At 37.6% G+C, this 17,132-nt stretch overlaps 1 protein-coding gene across 4 annotated transcripts in view; it reads left to right on the top strand.

Annotated features, from left to right (window-relative positions):
• The window catches only part of PPP1R9A (protein phosphatase 1 regulatory subunit 9A), a 134,168-nt gene that overhangs the window by 52,988 nt on the left and 64,048 nt on the right, over positions 1-17,132 (top strand). The window lies entirely within an intron of this gene.

The following is a 17,132-nucleotide window of genomic DNA, read 5'->3' as shown; positions in this document are numbered from 1 at the left end:
TGTTGAAACAGACGAAGGAGAGGGAGATTATTTTTTAAGTTTAACATGATGCATGTAATTGTCCTTCTTCTAATTAGCGGATTTACTACTTTGTAGGTTGTAATGTGAGATAATTGATGAACACAAGATCACAGTCAAAAATTGGTCAGTGCCATAAACAATTACACAGATTACCATAGGCTCCTCCCTGGTAAGTAAAGGTGATAGGCATTTTTAACACGCCAAATAAATCAACCAGTGCATTAGGATTAGCTAATGTGTGATGCCTCGGAAAAGGGTACACATAGTGTGCAACAGTAACTTCATCCTGTGGCCTTCTTTTCTTCCATAAAAATGTGTCAAGGGAGATTTATCCTGTTTTACCTTAGAGAAGCATGTTGAGGGATGGATAGTAGAGCTCTGTATTTTTTTCCCACATGAGGGCTAAATAACTTTTCTGTCCATAACAGGCAATGCTGAGGTTATTTTTCCATAATGTATGAATGTTTAATTATGTCTTGAAAAAATGTTTTTATTGAAAGTTAGTAAAGATGGAGTAGTCTTACTAGAAGGATATTTTATAGAATGCTTGTGTAATAGAGATCATCAGTTTGCTGTGCAGACGCATGATGCTTTTTAATTAAAGGATTGCATCACCCCATGGTTTTTGCCTGTTCTCTTAAAGTCCTTGAATAAGGAATGGGAGTGTGGGACTCAGAATGTATGGGTTGTTTGCTGGTCAACATTTAAGCTTTTACTCTCTGAATGACTTTTGGGAATTAGTTTCCATTTATGACTGTGATAATACTACTGTTTAAATAGTTGAGAAATTAAGTTTGTTTCATCTGTAATATATAAATGCATATACAAGCATATACAAGCGTAGTTGCTTAAATGATGATCTTGTAAAACCCTTTTGCATTTTGTTGGTTTTGAGAATCAGAACTGTTTATATTTAAGTTATTCTTTGGTTGCTTTCAAAAGTCTGCATTACTGAATTTAGCCATGCAGGGTTTTTTTGCAGCTGTGTGCAATAAACCCGCTTGCCAGAGTAAGTAAAAGCAAAATAACAAAGGGGAGGAATATGCGATTAAAATTCAATTCTCTGGATACTGTATGCAGCTATTTAATTAAGAGATTATCTGGATAACTGAAGAACAGAAATAGCATCTGTTCTAAATTGAATCAATGACTATTAACTCATGTTAAAAGAGAAGAGTTTAAAAAAAGAAAAGTAGAAGAGGCAAGAGTGTTCTTTTGTCAGACTGTAGATGAGGTAATCACATGGTTCTTTATAAAAGGCTAACTTTTTCCTCTTATTCATTGATGAAGAGAATGAGCAGTGGCATAGCCTTGTTTGTTTTATCGTTGTGTTAAAAATATAGAAAATAATTCTTAATCAGCAGTCACTGATAATTTCAGGAGTATTTTTTTTGTCATGGTCCCATTGCATGTTTGGGTCATGTGGCAAGATGGCAAAAAGGAGTTTGTTGAGATCTTTGTACCTCTCCTGTTTGTGTACCAACATTTCTTCCTTCCTGAGAATCGTTGCCTTTTCTTTACAGTGCATATATTAGTGACTGGGAAATTCATGAGCCAGCAAAGCTCAATTACACTTCAGAAGAGACATTCCTTGGACAGAGGTACAGCTATGCCTTATCTGGAAACCTTTGCGGTAGTTTTGATGCTGGTGATGAACCTTTGGAAGAACCTCAGAATTTTCCAATTCAGTGTTTACCCATGATTCCAGAGTAAGAAAAAAACCTCTGCTAGTTGAGCAGGAGTTTTTAGCCTCTGAATATTGGCCTGGTACTGACAGTGTTGAAATGAATTGTGGAAGTCTGTGACATGTTTGGAAAGCAGCTCTGAGTGCCTTTAAACTTGCCTTGATGTTAATGGATTTTCAGAGGATTGAGCTTGTTTCAGTGTGCCTGCATGAGTACAGTGGTACAAGAGTACTTTAGATGGGGAAAAAAATGACAGTCTGAATGTTTCCTTACACTCTCATTGCTGCATCTGGACTAGTTTCTGTATTTTACTCAGCTGTTGAGAACCCCAAGGGCTGTAAATAGCAGTGATTCAGTGATGTTCTGTGAATACCTGATTCTGTTTATAATTTTTTATGGACAAAGATGAGATAGGCCTGGAATTGTGTGGGTGGAAAATCCGTATGGGCTGAACAGGACTTTTTAAAATTGCTTGGTAGTATCACATCTCCCTGATCTATTGTTTCTTCTCATTCAATTTGTTTCCTTAAAAGATCTGTCTAGGTTGGTTAATGAATAGTCTCATTCATTTAGTTACAGTCTTTTTTTATACTTTTGGCTGGGTAAGCAAAATTAATTGAGAAGCAGCAAAAAGGCAACAAAAGGAGGTATCAGATCTATGAATTCTTGCCTGTTTTACCCATTCCTAGTAACCTTTTTGTCGATTTCCAAACCAATCAGGGTGCTGCTGACATCCTCAGGAGCCGATTCTGGCCCATTCGGCTGAGCCTGGAGCTCTTAAATATCTTCCCGTTTGTCCAGTTTGGCTTTCCCTCATCAGAAGCTTATTGATTCCAAATTCCTGTAAATTTTTAAATTTAGTATGCGCCACTGAAAATTTGCTTTTAAATTTTCATTTTAAATTTGGACTTTGTTTCTGGTTATTCATTCTTTTGCCTTGTACTTCCGAGGGTATGTTCTTCAGAGACACCTCACCTACACCTGGCATCTTCAGGCCGCCTACCTTTCATAGAAGGGATTTGGAGGAAAAATGTTCACTTTGCAGAGTGTTTATTTATGTTTGGGAGCTCCCATAAACCAAAACAGGGTATTACATGATCTGTGTGTATTTGCATATATTTTAAGCAGTAGTTTAGGTTATAGCTGGAACATAGTGGGTGAATATCATCAAACCAAGAATCTCTCAGTGTGCCTTGGTGGCTTCCAAAATCCTATTTCTTTGTAGCTGATTTTTCGTAGTTCACACCAAAACATATGTAACAGAGGTGTCTGACACTTTTAATTTTGTTTTTATCAAAACTGAACTTTTATCAACTATATATCACATATGTGTATAATATATGACCATAATACATTCTTTTTAAGTCTTTCTGATACCGTTTTACATATTTGGGTACTTAAAGCCATGGACTTGCAGGGGAATGGAGGTTCTTGGTATGCATGTCCACCAGTCTGCCTGCCTGATTAATTTTTTGTGCGGCATGAGGGACACTGAGCCCATTGTGTTCCTTATGGAATGATGGACTGCTTCTTTCCAAAAGGGGAAGACTGGGCATTAAATTCTGAAACATCTGAAGTGTAGCAGCAAGGCTAGATTTGAGGAAAAGCTGAGCCTCAGCAGTAAGACACACTAATAACATATATTATGTATTACAGTTACTATTCTAATAGTTATTAGGTCATAATGATCTCAAACAAAGTTTTGTAGAACTGGTGAACATCTACTTTTGGAGTTTACTGCCTATATCAGAATTCAGGGATGAAAGTACAGTTTGCTCTGTTTTTGACTTCCTGGTTTTCCTCATTTTTCAAATTTGGCTTAAAATTTGACTGAAATGTGAATTTTGGGTGCTTAAGATAACTACCAGGAGGGATGAGCAGCTGGCACCTGCAACCAGCTTTCTGGGGAGCATTGCTTTCCTGCCCCTGCTCGTGATCTGCCAGCCCTTTCCCTCAGGAAGGAGTGCTGTGGGTCTTCCGGCGAGTAGAGGAGTGTCCTTTGGCTTTTTATGTTTTTGATCTATGTCATAGTTAAACCATTGCTTTTTCTTGCACCCTCTATAACCAGAATATCTGGGTAGAGATACATGGGTAACCAGTACACGTATGGGTAAGATAGCAGGTAGCACCTTGGATTTCAAATAGTGGGGAATATAATTGAAATATACTTGCTTTGGAAATAATATTTTTGTTTATTTATATAATATTATATATTATATATTTTCATGCTATCTTTCTAAAACTGCCTATCTTTATTTTATCTATACAGTTTTGACCTAGAATCCAAAGTATGAGTTTTCAGCTGCGTCAGGACATGTCTGATTCCTTTAGTCATTTTGCTGTTGGATAATACTCAGCATTTCCATCTGCCAGACTTTGCTAGACTTATATACTATTTTTCTCCAATTTAATTTCTCTTAGAAGTACTACTATATCTCACAAAAACAACAACAACAACAACAAAAATCTACTACTTTTCTTCTTTTGAAGTTGTGATTTTGGCTTTCAGATTTTAAGCTTCATGCAGCAAATTGAGCTGCTACATCCCCTCTGGCCAAAACTGACTTCTGCAGCTGCAATCTTTGCTTTCCTCTGGTCTTGAGCCATCCTGCGAAAGGTGTACGCTGTACTAACAGTCTGTCTTCAGTCTCAGTCTCAGCTGATAAACATACTGCATCTGTCCTCAGTGTAATTTTTGGTGAGGTCAGGCAGAGTTTGGATGGCTTACTGCGTCACAAAAGCACATCACTGGACTGCTGGGGTACCTCATCCCACCTGAATAACCAAACTGCCATCAAAAAGAAGATGTTAAAAACGCAAAGTCATGCTGTAGGGTTCTCAGCGTTTAGGAGATCATTGCAATGATGCTCTGGAGCAGATTAAATTTTTTCTTATAAACATAATCTGACACTTTATTCAAGAGAAACAAATGGGATCGATACCATGAGGAATGCTAGTATTTCTCTTACCTTATTAGTCAGTCAATACCTTCAATCTTCCAGAGTTGAGGTTTACAGTTCTTTCACCATAATTCGGTGTATATTTTATTTTACCATATTATTAGTAGTGGATTGAAAAGTAGTGAAGACAATAGTTTATTGTAAAACTACTGTTTGCTTTTACTACCTCTTATCTTGTTGGGTTTTTCGCAGCCATTATTTGACAAGGGCTTTTTCCAGTCTTCCACACTGTTTCTAGCACTTGAGAACCCTGCCCAGGGACTGTCCTGGGTGCATGCACTGCACTGGTTTAGTAACAAAGCCCTCTCAAACAAAACTTGAGCTCTTGGTTTTGTATGGTGGGGTCATTAGCATTTAATGAACCTCACAAGGTTCATCTCTAAAGCCACGGAAGAGGTGAGATATTGTCATCACTCTGGTGGCCCAGTTAAGGTTCCTACCCATTAGCAATGGGCCTTGGAGATGGTAGACGCAAGATTTATTTTGTTGTAGCTGTCAGTGGCAGGCTCTTATGGTAGGAAGAAGGCAGCAGTTTGAGGTACCTTCTGTAAGTGAGGGTTAATGTGGATTTATTTATTTTGCATTGCGCACAGAGGGATTTTCATCTAGATGGTTATCATGTAACACTAGTCCCTTGCTGACTAATTTCTGGTTCCATAAATAAGTTCCCAGTTACTTAAGCATTTTTGGAAGGCAAACTGACAAGCTTTACATTGTTCTTACTACTCAGTAGAAGGACTTTTATCCTCATCTGTTTTAGCAGAATTCAATATAACCTGTTAGACAATTGAAGCTTTGGTAGAACAAAGAAAAAGCTTGAGTATGAAGAACCACTCTTGTCTCTAAAACACATTTGTGTACATGTCAGGGAACCCATTTTGTGCTTCCAGTTTTCAAGCACCTACCCCAGAAAAAGCTCAAAGAAGTCTGCTAAGATAATAAAATACAAGTTCTTTCCTAATCAGAGACATGATGGCTTTTCCATAAATTTGCCTCTTCTTAGTTAGAAGTCATAACATTAAGGCAGAACAATTACTGTTTGTATTTTTATTGTTCCTTTTTATTGAGTTACATTATGACTTATCAGAAATAAAATTAAGCTTAGGGTATGGAAGATGGAGTATGTTCACTATTTAAAAGCTTGAATTTAAGGCACATTTTGACAGTGACCCTTTTTGGCAAGTCAGGCTTTTAACCTAAAGGTAAGTAAAGTAGGATTAATTTAATACAGTTTTCATGAGACCTGCCTGATCAGATAAAATAATTTTTAAAACTTGAGTTGAAGCAATGTCTTGTAACTTTCTGGGTAAATAGGCAATAGCATGCATGATATATTCAAGTTGCTTATAATTTAAAGAAATGTCTGAGAGTTTTCGGTTAACCATCATAAGATTATCAGTTCTCTGCATCCCTTTCTGTGACAATCACCTGCTGCTGATGATCTATATAGTACCAAAACCATTTAGACATCAGGGTAAAATTGTCATTTGCAAAGTTAAGTAAAATTTTTAAAAGTCTATATTGTCCAGAGTTGCAGTTGCAATGTAAAGCCTGACCACCTTTTTTTCTTCCAGTATTTTCTGCACTGTTCTCCTTTTTTATTGTAGTTCTGTGCTTCTTGCAATTGGAGTGATGCTCATACTTCTAGAGATTTTTGAGTTCTTAAGAGGCAAGATTTTCCTTTTTCCTTGGGGGGAAAAAAAAAGAAAAAAAGAAAAAAAGAAAAAAAAAAAGTGGAGGAAATCCATTTTGTATTTACCCTGTCCTTCTGGCAACACTTTATGTAATTTGGTCCTGACTCAGGAGGGTTGTCTGCATGGCCCATGTGTGTGGCTCTTAGCCTCACCTTTCACACCTGAGGGTGGATGGACTCCTGTGCTCAGGCTGCAAGAATGCCTTTGTGCAGCTGCCTTTTGTCTGGGACTGGTGCAGTTGGTCATGAGCAGTGAGGATATTTGGATAGTTCTTTACCTTCTGGCATGCACTTTTACTGGTTTTACTCTTGAAAAATCTTTGAAAACATTTCTTGCCATCAAGACTGAAATTGTTTATAGCATCCTTTTGAGTACCTTACTGCAAGGAATTGAAAGCTAAAACTTTGTCTGATTATAAACAATACTGTGTTTGTGGTTATTTAGCTTACCCGTTCTATAGAAAAGGCTTTTATAAATTGTTGTTTCATGCTGTTTTCCATTTGTTTTATTTGCAAAGAAAAGGTGCTCTTTTGTTTGTTTATTTATTTATTTATTTATTTATTTATTTTAGACTCTTAGACTGTTTAATCAGTAACAGTAAAGTTAAAATTAAAGTTTGCAAGATTGAAGTTTTACCAGCTTGGCTGTTTTGATGTCCAACTGTATGTTTATTTTCCCACACCACTTGTATCTAACTCCCTCATTCAAGATAGTGGTTTTACTCACCGTTGTTTTTTGGGGGAGTAAAAAGCTGCAGGAGTTACATATACTTTGTACTAATTATCTGTCTTGCAGTTTTCCAGTGAATGTTAATGTCATCATTTATATTTTTCTTTACAGTACTAGCCTTTTTGTTAGTAGCATTAAAGAAGGATTTGCAAGGGCTTCTTTGAATTGTTCTCTGTTTTTCTTTCCTTTGACCTATGGAGGGTTGATTAAGAGCAATGGTCATGCCCAAGAAAAGAAGCCTTTCGATATTGATGGACATTCTTGAAACCATAATTATAAAATACCATTTTAGCAGCTGGCCTTCTAAAAATCTTGGGGGTGTACTTTTTTTTTTTTTTTTTTTTTTTTTAAACTTAGGGATTCATAAAAATAACTAAGGTTGTATGTGTAAATATATTCCAGCACAGTTTTATAAGATTAGTTTGCCATCTTCCTGTAGTTGGTTATTCACAGCTCTAATTTTCAGCAAGTTTCCTTAGACAATGAACACTAGCTGACTGAAAAATATTTTAATGTCACTATTTTGTAGAGATATTGGGTATGTTCTCTTCATTCATTATAGCAGAATGGGATACCCATTAAAATCATGCGAAGATAACTGAAAGGCTTAGTGTGTTGGCTTTATAGCCTGTCATACGCAGATTACATTCATTTTAATCTGCGATCTGGAGTATGTCCAGCTTCTGCTAAATGGTGTCTGTTTTACTTTTAAAAGAAATGTGCAGCTGTTTGTAGCCAAAATGCAGTTACTGTGAGTGACAGTGATACCAGCTGTGTGCTGCACACTTCAGCTGCTGGAGTAACTGAACTCAGAGACGCCCCTGCTCTCTTCCCTGCACTGACACAACATATATAGAGGTTCTCCTGTAGGTTTTACAGTTCTGTGTCACTGCACAGGATAAACAGCACTTTCCCTCTGCTTGAGCAAATCTGGACGGAAAGCTACACCCCATATTTTAATTTCCCTCACAAAAGTAAAATGTTTGTCTCAAGCTTTGCTTTTCTGTCTGAAGCAGGTCAGAAAGTTGCATCTGGAAAACAGAAAGCTCAGAGGGCTCAAGTCAGTTCTAGAGGTCTGGGAATTTGCCAGCTTCCACAGCCATCTCTGCTGCTGGCATGTGGCAGGAACAGCGCTGAACTCACATTTAATGCCGTGTCTGTCTTTGTATCCAATAAGAGAGGTCTAAGGACATGATGCCCTACCTCCACTCTGCCCAAATGCAGTATGCAGGGACTATTAAGGGCATGCAGAGAGAGATGTTTGGTCAATCCCAGAACAGTAAAGCAAGGTGTTCCTGTGAGGAAAAGATAGACCAAAACTCTTTAAAAAACCCCCAGTCCCAAAATGCACATGTATAAGTGCATCCTCCCAACTTTCTACAGCTCTGGGTGCTATGCTTTGCATTTGGTTGTCCAGAATTTCAAATCTGTCACAAATTTGTGTATAGAAAATGTCTGTAATAAATTTGAATTTATGCAGTAAATTTGGGCACGAAGAGTAGAATTGTGAAAATCTTCAGGTGAGCAAAACTCATTGTAATTTCTCTGCTCATTTATTTTTTCCACAGTACACAGGATAGAGTAAAAAACAGCTGTAAGAGAGACTTCCCTCGGGGTCGATGAAGTTAATTTTCCTATTGTTTTCAAGGGGGTCATTTCTTTGTGCCTGATGTCATAGCAAATGTTGAAGTTGAAAAATGTCCAAAAATAGTGTTGAATTGAGTCACTTTAAAAGTGTTTATCTTGAATCCCCACTTTGTGGCATTATTACTGTAGTCTCACCCCAAGCTAGCATTTTTTATTTAATACCAGCTTATCCCCGTGATCCATAGTTTTCTTTGTGTATTCGTTTGGATATACTTTGTGTGCACATTTGTAGCCTTCTGTTTCTTGCTGCATTAATACTGTAGTTTAAATTGCACTTAGAGCTGGTGTATTTGAACCAGTTATGCTGTCAGACCTGGGAATGCCAGTTCTTGGCTTGTGTTAGAGTCTGTTACCCCACCTACCATATTAGGAGGCATTAGGAAGGCTGAATTCCTCTGGAAATACAGACTGTCTCATTTTTGAAGCACTGGTGTGATTAACTGTAATGTAATACACTTGGTATGAATGCTTAATGGATAAACATTCTTTTGCTTACTCGAGGCAGTTTTACATCTTACTAGGATGTAATTCATTGTACTAAACAGCGTGAACGTGAAACTGTCATTAGCAAAAATGCGGTCAGCCAAAATGAATTCTGCCTGCAGGTGCAATTAAGGAATTGGTAAGTCAACAATATGAAGTGATTGAGTAGTGGTCTGGCACTGAGAATGTGGCATTGCACTTTGTGCTTGAAAGTTGTTTACAAAACACAGCAAACCTTCTGCTGTATTACAGAGGCTTTTCTGTTAATCCTCTTACACTCCGCCTGTTTGTCCATTTTTGTACACAAGCAATGGCATTAACAGGCTATATGGCTGCAGCACTCCTACCAAATTAATGCAACACCCCACTAATGGGTCTTTTTTACATCACTGCATGGTGACGTTAATGTGGATGTAGCAATAGGCTACTAAAGGCTTTAGATTCCAGAGAATCATAGGCGTTTTTGTTACTATAGAGGAGTATCTGCTTGTACTAGAAACTAAATAGATACCCTCTGTAACATGGGCCATCTGAAATTGTGGAAATACATTTACCCTGTACAGAAGACTGTTTGAAGGGCTGTCTAATACTGAATGTCATACTTAGCTATTCTTTAACTCATGAGCCATGTACTTATATAATTAATAGTATATGTTTAAAGAAGAGTTTATTACATCTCCTGAGTTTTTCTGAGTAGAGTATAATAGATTTTCCCCCACTCATCTTAAGACTGTAACCACTATGTTTAGTAATCTCATCTCAGTTAAAGAATTCATTAAGAACTTATCATAAAAAAAAACAAAACCAAGCCTCTCTTGAGATATTTATTTATTTATTTATTTACTTACTTACTTATTTATAATTTTATTTATAATTATTTATTATCCAAGAACTTGCATATTTTGAAAAATGATGGTGGGACAACTTTAGAGACTTATTCTGTGGTCTGGTGTGGAAGTATGTTTGTTTTTTATCCCTTGGTCTGAGGTGAGGCTATAAAGTCTTCTGGTTTCTGTCACTGGAGATCCTTCTCCCTCTCCCACACAGCCTTTGCTGTGTCTGCAGGAGTATTTGTAAGGTGAGCAATTAGTACCAAATGCTCCTGGGAATTAGACAAGGTATGTGAGAGAATCCTAAAAACCCTTGGGAAACTTGCAATTTTGCACCCTTAAAAAACCCAATAGGAATTGTATTGATGATGTAATATTGAGAAAATCAGACTCCAAGGCAGACTGTTTCCATCTAGCTCTTTTCTTCCACCTCAACTTTCTTCTCTGCTTTAAGTAAAGAGATAGGCAGCAATGTGTACTATTTATAGCACATTTAAAACATTTTTTGTATATAAGTGTTATATAGGAGAACTGTATTAATTTTGGTTCCATTTATAAAATACTATGATTTCACAATAAAACTCAAGTTGATTGAATTATCTCTTTATAGTTTACACAGCTAATGTTCTGAATTAATGCCTGTGATTACTTATTTGTGTCCTTGTTTTTCTTTGAATTATTTTCTTAACATATGTAGCATCTGTAAGAAAATAAAAGGAATTGCTTCTGAATTTTTTTTTGTGGAGTCATTTTTAATGAATATGCAGGTTACACAATTTATCCCTGCTGAGATTTATTTTAAATAGAATGTTTTATCCATAATCAATATTTTGTCTCAAGTATTTGCTTCTGAGGACATTTGTGGCATTTTCACTCTGCGTTTAGACCTCTTGACTTGTAGGCTGAGGGAGAGTGAGATTGCTGGGAGAAGAAACACTGATTTGTTGATTCGTGGTGACTTTGCTAATATATAGCAGTCTGTACTAATTGGTCCCAAAAGCAGCATTTACTCTTGGCTAGCTCGTGTGTCACACCTCAAGGCAGAAGAAAAATAGCACCATTGGTTAGGATGTAGATTGGCAGCAGTGCAAGGATCTGGAAGAAATACTGCAGCAAACTCAGGAATAAATGTCTAGGGACAGAAACTGGAAGTTTGCTCTCCTATCTGTTTAAAGTTGTTTGGACACCAGAGTTCAGATTTGAGCCTGTACTCTATTTTAATTAATATGTCAAACTCTGCTCACTTCAAACATTCTCCTTTGCCTGCTTATTTCAGTGTTCAAAGACACAATGAATTCTTTAGCATGCTAGTTTGTTACCCTGGCAATAGAGGAAGCTGCCAAGAGAGTGATAAAATATATCTGCTGTCATATTGGAAATTCATGTTCTTTGTAAACACTCTTGTTCATATTTCTTTTGCTTGTTTGTTTAGCATGGCTATTGAAGTGCTCTTGTTGGAACTGCTTCTTTGTTCTGCTGGATGGAGACACTCTCGAAGTGTAGGCAAATGTTTTTACTTTTCCCTGAGGCAGGAAAAGTCAGCTAAAGATATTCATGTTTGTAGGTCAGTACCACACTGCTATAAATACTAAGGTGTTAAATTGCTGTACCCACATCTCTAATCTCTCTAGGATCTGTGAAAGTCTGGCAGGAGGGACCTTTGTAGGAACCCTGAGCTTAACTGGGATGCAGGATTGCCTCTGGGCTCTTTTCTCTGCAATTGTCAAACTACTGTAGTGAAAAACACAAAGCTATTTTTCTTTATGATTTCTATTCTCTAGAACTAAATAATCAGTAACTGACCAAAAATAGACCGCAGCAGTTGCAAAGTATATTTTTGTTGGTAAGTTACAGTAGTGCAGAATTAAAAAAAGGGCAAGATCAGGCAAAGGGATGAATTGCATATGAAGTGTACCTGTGAAGTACACAACACTCATAAAGTCTCCTTGGGATTCTTATATGATCAGTAGGACTCAGGGAAGTCACCTCACCAGTCATTTTTACCTCCCATTACACTGATGCATCCAAGCTGCTGCATTAGAAAAACGAACCCGCTCTCAGAGAAGATTTAGACCCAGGTCTGCAAAACTCATCAAAGAGAATTGAGTGAAAATTTTTTAGCCTGTACCATTAATATAAAACAGGACAGTATTGCAATTTCCTATTTGCATTAAAGGTTATGACGCAAAAAAAAAAAAAAAAAACCAAAAAAAAAAAAAAACCAAAAAAAAAAACCCCGAGAAAAATCCTTATGGAGTTGTAAGTCATCACTGTATTTAATAAATAAATAAATAACTAAATAAATAAATAAATAAATAAAGGCAAGAATATTCAGGTAAGTCTGTTTGTATATCTTTGTCAACTCCAGGTTTTAGTGTACCTTGCTGTTTTACTCACTTACTAAAGCAAACACAGCAGCCCTAATAGAGGTGCAAGTTCCATGTGAGCTGAGGTTATACTCTGCAGTAACAGGGCTTACTTTTACTTGCTAATTACTCTGACCTGTTTTAACTGAGAGTAACAGCATGAAGTTTTTACATGGGGCACGCATCTCATTTACAGCTACAGTGATTTTGTATTTTTCTGCTATGTAGACAAGTAGCAATGTAAATAGTAATGAAATTAGTACACCAGCAATAAAACAAGTACACACTGGATAAATAATAAGTGGATATAAACAATAATTCTCACTGATTCTAGGAAACTACTTAATGAAAACATAAAAATGAAAGTGTTTTAAAAGATTCACACCAAAAGTGAGCCAAGTAGCAGGAACAGGGGAGATGATCCATGTGCAGTACCACCTAGGCAATTTGGGTTCTGTATTTGTCCCAAAACTGCAGTGTATAAAATTTAAGATGCTAGTTTCACTGAAAGGAGCCTAACAGAGGAGTCTGTCTGGTTCTTTAACTACTTGTACTGTGAAGCAAACACACCCTCATGTCGCAGGACTAATAAAAGGGTTTGGTTAGCCGATGCATTTTAATGTTTGTGTCCCACCAGGACATGCCACTGTGGCACAGTTGGGGTTTAGGAGGACGTGCTGCAGTGCACAGAGGTGTATGGATCCAAACAGAGATGTGTTGGTGCTGCTGCAGGACAGTGACACTGTGGTTTTCTACTACAAATGGTCTTCATGATGTTCTAACAGGTAGAAAACTTGGTAACTTGTTCCAGTTGTCTAAAACAAGAGTGGAGATAAATACTTTCCAGTTTGCCTCAACAAATTGAATAGTTTGTCTGTGTGTCATGGCAACTGCTCCTGGCTTGTCACACGTCTGAAGAGGTATCTCTGGAATGGAGAAGTCCAGTGCCCAGATACCTTTAGGATTTTAGAAACAAAAATCTGCTGTGCAGGTCTCTTTGCCAGAGTTTCAGGATACTTAAAACACATCTTTCTTCTACGGAGCTTTCTGAGGGAAACCCCAGGCAAGGATTTGATGTTAGACATGCAGTGTCTTTCAATATTGCTGATGTCTAATTCCCAGCTGTGTCTCGTTCCTGCAATTGCTTCTTGGGGGAAGATTTGTTTCCTGGATGCTTCCTTGCTGAAGCATTAGTGACGGCAGATGCCCACACAGGCTTTAGGGGAGCATGAAGCCAGGGAAGCAGGAGGAAGTCTCCTCACTGACTCACTGCATTTGACTGTGACAAAGCAACCACTTTTCACAGAAAAGACTTTTTTAAAAAATAGTCACCAATTTCAGACATTGCCAGAGCTTCCTCTCCTCCCTGAAGCTATGCTGTAGAAAGATTTTAGAGCAGAAGGTAATGGTCAAATTGTGATTTCTTTTCCTCATTTAGCTTCTACAGCACAGCCAGAGAGGTTATCCTCAGTGCTTCATTATAGATAATCTAAGTCTATGCCCTTGCAGTTTGAATCAATTCCCCCTTGTCCTGTCACTACATGCTCTTGTAAATAGTCTGTCTCCGTCTTTTTTGTAGGCTCCTTTCAGGTGCTGGAGGTCACAGGTATGTCACCTCTAAGCCTTCTCTTTTCCAGGCTGAACAACCCCAGTTCTCTCAGCCTTACATCAGATATGACGATTTCTATGTTTCATAGTTTTTAGTATGCAACACTGATATTGTGGTTTATGTAGCACCAAGTTGGTTAGCCCATGGGGAGGATAGTCCATGTGGTTCTTTAGAGTTATCTCCATTCTCACTTGCTTAAAAAAATAAAAAAGCCCTTGTCACTTCTTACTGTTAGCTAAGTCTGTAAATTATTGGTAGTTAACAGCTGTGGGAAAACACCCCAGACTTAATCAAATTTGCCTTTTTTCAAGAATAATCAGTTTGAATCCTTCTGATCTTACTCCTAAAGATGAACTTTTGTTTGACTAAAACAAAAATATAGGGGTTTTTTTCTGAACTAGTCAGCAACATGATTTTCTAGTTAGTGACATCTTCTTTAGCTTGTGCTCTACCAAAGAGAAGCAAATGATCTGTGTGTGTATGTGTGATTTCCCTGGGGATGCCACCCAGGGTGCCTAACAATTATACCTGCTTCTTTGGTATTACGGTTTGTTGCTATACTGAGGCTGGGTGAATCACTGATGACCCCTTTTTCTGTCACTTTAGAGAGCATAGAAGTATGTTCTGTTAACAGCAGTTCTTCAGGGTTTGTTTCGACATGTCACCACTGTTGGCTTTTTGCTTTCCACAGGTGCTGTTGTAAATCCTAGAAAATGTCACAAGTGAATTCTGTGAAATCTTTTTTTTTTTTTTTTTTTTCTAAATACTTCTAATGGTAAAATCAGAGATTAAGGTACTTTGTCAGATTTTCATGAAAAAGAGCTTGCTTTATAAGTAATGGCTTATGATGTGACTCTTGGGGATGGTCCTGTACAGGGCCCAGAGTTGGACTCTGTGATCCTTGTGGGTCCCTTCCAACTCAGCACAGTCTGTGACTGTGACTTTACTGTACTGGGTACTTGGCCAGAGTGGCAGTAAAAATCCAAATCTGTCAAATGGCCGGTAATGGGAGAATTCCCATGAGTCTGAAATCCCACGCACACTCTGGGAAACACAACAGCAACTGACATGGTGAAATAGTTTTACTTAAATCAAGTGAACCATACTTTGAGGAAGAAGTTATAAATTTTTATCTTATTTTTAGGGCAGTAAAATCTTGAGTGGCAGTTCTCATGAATACTGGGCAAGCAGTTCAATACTGTGGTGGATAGACTGTTTCAAAAAGGCAGAAAATTTCCAAGCACAAATTTTCTTCTCTTCAGTTTAACACCCAGAGATTCATTTAATGGAATCAGTTGATTGCACAAAATGAAAATCATGTGATTGCACAAAATGAAATCAATGACATACAAGAATATCCTTCTTCTTCTTCTTCTTCTTCTTCCCCTAGTCAGAGGGAGACAATTGCCTTGTTGAAGGCAGTGGGTAAAATTTGACCAGTGTACAAAAGACAGTGAGTTAATGCCAAGTAGGAAAAATAGACCTTTGTGCAATCAGTGATCTGCAATCTCAGGGTGAATGCCTAGGTGAGGTGATAAGAGTGGCGTGATGTATTTGGAGACATAATGATAACTTTTCATCACCAACAGTATATTTAGTTTCCTTGTAGTGGGATTATCAAAATACTCCAAAACAGTGAGCACAGTCCAAGAAGATGTCTCTTCTGTCTAACCTGATTCAAGAAAGATCATCCCAACCCCAAATTCAGTGTATGATTTGATGCTTTCAAAGAAAATGATCCTGAAACATATCTAGTCACTTTACAACAAATCTAAAACTGCATCCGCAATATTCTCATGCCAGTCATTGGAACACAAGGAAAAGAATGGTGACAGTTAACGTGATGAAAAGAAATCCAGAAAGAACTATGCTCATTTTGTGACAATTTTCCCCTATGCTTCTCTCTCAGCTGTTCTTTATCTCCAGCATGCAGTGTTTCCCTTTACCTTGATGCAATTCACCTCTGTTCACATTTGAGGCATGGGTCTCTCTCACGATGTTAATAAACGAGATGATTCAAGCTAAATTCACAGCTCTTGTTTTTAACCTGTACTTGCTTATTTCAGACCTAAAGGTTTATGGTCAAACCTTGGGTCAGTAATGTTTTAGTTGGGTCTCACTATGCTGATTGATCCTTATTTTGGTTGATGCCAGCATGGATGAGGTTGGGCTTGAACATGGAACCCTTAGTGGGTAAAAACTGCTGCCTTTGACACCAAATCACAGAGAAGGGAAGCTGCCAGGGAGGTTGTACCACTTTTTCATTGTTGTTGTGTGGACTCTTTAGTCGGGCTAGAAATGGTGGCATTGAATTGTATCTCTCCTCGTTAGTTGTTTTTGCATCTGTGTCTTTTCTGCAATCTTACTTTTTATACTTAAAGGAGCATAAGAAGTTCAGCAGCACTGGACAGCTTTATGTATATGTCTTATTTTACTTAGGCTTTGCATGTATTTATGGAGGCTTTCTAGGAGCTTAATTTAGTTAAAGCAGCCCTTTTCTTGCATCATGACTAAAAATCAATGTGAGATAGGTTTGTGAATTCTTGTAAAACATTTATCATCTCAGTCTTCTTGGAAGAGGAAATTAATTAAGTGTTTCACATTGGTGTGAAATATAAGACTTAAAATTCCCATTGAGTGACTACTGTCTTTTCTATTTCAACCACTACTTTATGTAAACTGAGAGGGATTTTTGTAACTCTGTGGTAGCCATAACATAGCTAATAGACTTACAATAGTATTTAAAAGTATTTTTGCATTTCAACTTCAATATATTTACTGTTTAAAAGAAATTAATGTGTACTAACAGCTTTTCAGGAAGGTGGAACCTCGGGTGGCAATGACCCAGCTCCTGCCACTGCACTGGGCAGCCGGCTGACACTTGTGCTCCATCCAGGGACATCATGACAGAGCCTCCAAGCAGGGCTGTAAAAGAGCAGGCTTCTGGAGAACCTTGGAATATTTGTGTAGCTGTGTAGCATGGTGCAGTGTTTTATACTATAACAGGAACAGTGATAAAGGAAAATGTGGCTACACAATGATGTTTTCTGTAGGTTGTCTGTAAAGGAGGGAGAGGAAATATGGAAAGTTGTTTCCCGTAATTTGAAG

Source organism: Hirundo rustica, chromosome 1, assembly GCF_015227805.2.
Source record: "Hirundo rustica isolate bHirRus1 chromosome 1, bHirRus1.pri.v3, whole genome shotgun sequence".
NCBI lineage: Eukaryota > Metazoa > Chordata > Aves > Passeriformes > Hirundinidae > Hirundo > Hirundo rustica.
Note: the sequence above shows the minus strand (reverse complement) of the source record. Positions and strands in the feature narration are given on the sequence as shown.